Source organism: Henckelia pumila, chromosome 4, assembly GCF_033568475.1.
Source record: "Henckelia pumila isolate YLH828 chromosome 4, ASM3356847v2, whole genome shotgun sequence".
Taxonomy (NCBI): Eukaryota; Viridiplantae; Streptophyta; class Magnoliopsida; order Lamiales; family Gesneriaceae; genus Henckelia; species Henckelia pumila.
In genome coordinates, this window is record NC_133123.1 from 212,115,452 (window position 1) to 212,120,374 (window position 4,923).

The following is a 4,923-nucleotide window of genomic DNA, read 5'->3' on the forward strand; positions in this document are numbered from 1 at the left end:
AGACCGAGTGAGAAGACTTGATTTTGGTGTGAAATTCTGAAATTCGGAGGGCCTATTTATAGGCGAAGTTCGGACGGTCCGAAATGCCACTTGTCCAAACCATTTAGACACCTGGACCCTGCTGAGTTCGGACGGCCCGAATTGGTCCGTATGCTCCGAACTATTTTGGTCCTTTCGAACTCATTTTGGACCCCCCAGGACCTACCCTACCATTTTCGGACGTTCTGGATCTGATTTTCCACTTATTTTTACCAAATATAAACTCTTTAAACATGTTTTGACACTTTTAAAATTATATGTCATTTTCTAACATGTTTAAAATCACTTAATCTTATAAAATAAAACCGGGCTACTACATGTATTATGTTTTGCATTGTTTATATGACATGAATTTATCTGCATATATTATGTCACATTATTATGTTTCATGCATGATCATATCGAGCCTGTATTCTTGAGATAGTCAGTAGTAGGGTGCTCAACTTACATGTAATGGATGGTTGGACACGTGGACTAGTGATCAGGTCACCATTATCCACTGGGTATAGGAGCCACCTCCTGATGCGATGGTGCAGCGTGCTATATACCTTGGGCCCGGTCTGTGAGCAGGATTTCTTGACCTTGAGTCTTGGTACCTGTACACTTGCATACATGCAAATATAATATTTGTATACTTATAATCTCTTGCTAAGAGTTTTATGCTCACGTCCTCATACTATTTTTGGGCACCCTATTCCATGGGACAGGTCTCAGACTTGATGAAGCAGGAGGCTGTGGAAGACCGTTGTTGCAGGATGACAGCAGTGGTGGAGTTAGGTTCAAGTGGGATTTGAAGTATTATGTTTTGATACAGTTATTTTGATATGGTTGTATAACTTAAGTATTTACATATTCAATTCCTTGGGATTGTATTTGGTTATGTTTTTCGCTGTTTAATCCTGATCTCTGTTTATTTAAGTTATAATGCTTGCTTAAGCTCTTGATTAGTAGGTGATCACGGTGAGGGTCACTACATTTATGGTATCAGAGTATGCATATAAATCTTGGGATATAGAATTTTCCTTGAGAATTACCTTTTGATCGTCGTGTAGATGGCGATATATGATGATGAAAGCAGCCATGGTAGTGTGGGTGGATGCTGGGGCATTAAGGACGATTGTGAGGATTTTCGGGGCCATCAGAACCATCGCCATGATAACTGTAGATGATTCAATATGCATCAATTAATACAGATGAGTCCTAAGCCTTTGGTTGGAGGTGAGTCTCCAGAATATGCAGATAATTGGATAGAGCGCATGGAGAATTGTTTTCGGGAATTTCGCTGCACAGGTGAACAGAAAGTGGAGACTCTTAATTTCCTACTGGAGGGTCGTGCTCGGAAATGGTGGAGGTCCACATCTACACCCTTCATCACGGCACGAGGAGTAGCTACTTGGACAGAATTTTGCACAGTTTTCATAAGCTGTATTTTTCTCCCGCACTCCGACAGGCAAAGGCGAGTGAATTGTCAGGATTGAAGCAGGGCACAATATCAATTGACGAATACCAGCAGAAGTTCTTTGAGTTGTTGCCCTATTATTGATGAAACTTAAAATTTGTAAGTATTTATATGTTAAAAAGTGTGTTTTAAAATTTAAGTTTAATTAAATTATGAAGTTGTATTATTTTAGTGTTATGTGTTTATATTTAAATGTTTTACTAAAATGTTGTATTTTACGGTTTGCGCAGGTTTGGTAAAAATAAAATTACTCAAGCTACAGAGGTCATAATGGAGTAATATCAAAACCTGAAGAATCACAAAAGAGACATATTCAACTTTGTAGAAGACAAGAAATTCCAAAAACTTCATTAAGATGATCAAAATAATCAAACATCAAAATGGAGACAGATTTACTTTTACTATGACCAGCTTGGAATAAAAATATCATAAGTATTTCATATTTTATCCAAAAGGGGTGAATGAGTTGTCAAAACACATTTACAGACAAAGGGCTACGTGTTATATGTTTTGTGCAGAAGCAAAATCGGAAGTCTAAGGCATCAAACATGCCAATTAAAGTTAGGTCAATGTATTGACATTCAAGGAGACAAGCACCCACCAACTTTAGTATTCAATATTTAATGAGTCTTGGACCCTTTCTCTCATTTGGCCTATAAATAAATGTTTTGTATAAGCTTTGTAGTGTGTAAGAGTGTAGAGAAGTCCTCATTTGTAAAATAAATATTGTGTGTGTGAGAATAAAAGTTTGAGTGTGCATATTTCTCAAGTTCAAGTATGAAATTTATTTTATCCTTACTCTTGAGTTTCATGTTCATGGCAAGCTAAATCTTTTTATGTCAAGGTGAAAAAGTTTCATTGTTGGTCAAGTAAGATTGTTTATATTTTGTATATTCTTCTCTTTTTCTATTTCTATTTGGTTTTTCTAATTGATCCTTATTTGTAGGTATAATTTTGGAAGATTTGTTGTTATCTATTTACATCAAATGTTTGGTACCTTGAATGTGGTTACCTTGATTTGTTGTCAAATATGATACAATAAATACTACAATAATTATATACTATAAATATAAGTATCTATTTATAATAAAGTCATATATATTATTTAGACGATAGCGTGACACTGTCGGTTGTTCTAAATAATATATTGTGATTTGAACTAACATTTACTTTCTTGCATCTAACTTTTACTTTATCGCAACTAACATTTACTTTTCCGCAACTAACATTTACTTTGTCGCATATAACATTTATTTTTCCGCAACTAACATTTACTTTATCGCATCTAACATAAAGTCATATATTTTATTTAGACGATAGCGTGGCTCTGCCGGTTGTTCTAAATGAAATATTATGATTTGATCTAACATTTACTTTTATGTCAATTTATATTTATGCATTTATATATATATTATGGGTACCATGTATTATATATCGGCTGATATTAATATAGTGGGAACTATATTATATGATATACTTGTTTAAATATTTAATTGTTCTTTTTATGTTTATATTTATTCATCTATATATATATTATGGGTACCATGTATTAAATATCGGTTAATCTGATATTAATATAGTGGGAACTATATTATATGATATACTTGTTTAAATATTTCATTGTTCTTTTATGTTTATTCTTATTTTAGTTTTTTTTATTTATTTTTATTAAGCAATCTTAAATAAACCAACAATGAACCTTTAAAACCTTGAAAATTTTATAATTTGTGTATTTGAAGTTTCATAATAATATTTCCATCTATAATATATCATGCTAAAATTAAACTTACAGCATCCTCTCTGTGGATCGATCTCGTACTCACGAGTATATTACTTGCAGACAACCTACACTTGGGTGAATTACAATTTAAGTTGTAGCAAGTTTTTGGAGCCGTTGCCGGGGAGGTATAAATTAAGTTTAATTTTGTTATTATGTAAATAGTATGTTGTTTTTAATTGTATGATTGTTTGGAGTCGTAAACAAAGTGGTAGACTTGTTCGAGTAACTGAAAATATTTTAAACATGGAAGATAATTCTAATAATCAAGATAATAATAATAATAATAATAATCATCATCATCAAGAACATGAACAACCAATAACACTTAGGCACCATATGAATCCAATAAGAACTAGTACACCATCTTGTTTAGTTTTTCCTCCTGATGCATCTAATTTCAATTTTAAGCCACAAGTCATTCAACTTTTACCAAATTTTTATGGCTTAGATTCTGAAAATCCATATTCGCATTTAAGAGAATTTGAGGAGGTTTGCAACACTTATAATGATCAAAATTGTAGCATGGATACTGTTCGATTAAAGCTTTTCCCTTTTTCCTTAAAAGATAAAGCTAAAACATGGTTGCAAAATTTGAGATCAAGTTCAATAAGATCATGGGAAGAAATGCAACAACAATTTCTAAAAAAGTTTTTTCCTTCCCATAGAACAAACTCTTTTAAAAGACAAATTACAACTTTTTCTCAAAAACAAGGGGAAATATTTTATCAATGTTGGGATAGATATAAAGAGTTACTTAATACATGCCCACATCATGGTTTTGAAATATGGAGGATAGTTTCTCACTTTTATGAAGGTTTAATACCTAAAGATAGGCAAATGATAGAATTCATGTGTAATGGAACTTTTGAAGATAAAAACCCTAATGAAGCTATAGAATATTTGGAGTCATTAGCAGAAAATGCTCAAAATTGGAATAATATAGGCTCAATTGAACCACCAAGTAAAACCAATAATTCAACAAATGGGGGTGGTATTTAATATCTTAAAGATGATGTAGATGTTCAAGCTAAACTTGCATCTTTAGCAAGAAAAATTGAGTCATTAGAAATGAAAAAGAGTGATCAATTAAAAAGTGTTCAAGAAATTGTTTGTCATATATGTGACACACATGATCACCTTACAAAAAATTGTCCTACTTTGCCTTCATTTAAAGAATGTCTCCATGAACAAGCCAATTATGTTAACAATTTTAAAAAACCAACATTAGATCCTTTTTCACAAACATATAATCCTGGTTGGAGAAATCATCCTAATTTTAGTTGGAGGAACGATAATAATGCACAACCTTCACAACAACCTTTTCACAATAACCAAAGTCATCAAGGTTATGCTCCTTATATCCCACCTCCAAGAAAATATTTTGAAGATGAAATTCATGCATACATTCAAAAGCAAGAGTCTATCAATACTCAAAACATTCAATCTATGAATGATTTGAAAGAAACTCTTGCAAAATTTGCATCTGCACTTAATATTCATGAAAAAGGAAAATTTCCATCTCAACCACAACCTAATCCTAAAAATCAAAATCAAGAAAAATTTGATCAAGTAAAATCTGTTATTACTCTTAGAAGTGGTAAAATAGTTAATGATCCATATAGTGATGAAAACAAAGATCAGTCAA

The 4,923-nt window shown here is 32.2% G+C and overlaps 1 non-coding gene across 1 annotated transcript; it reads right to left on the reverse strand.

Annotated features, from left to right (window-relative positions):
• Nucleotides 1-3,946: 3,946 nt before the first annotated feature.
• LOC140870085 (small nucleolar RNA R71) lies at nt 3,947-4,057 on the reverse strand. Its single transcript, XR_012147066.1, has one exon. It is a non-coding gene; the product is annotated as a small nucleolar RNA R71 (small nucleolar RNA).
• Between the last annotated feature and the right edge of the window lie 866 nt (nt 4,058-4,923).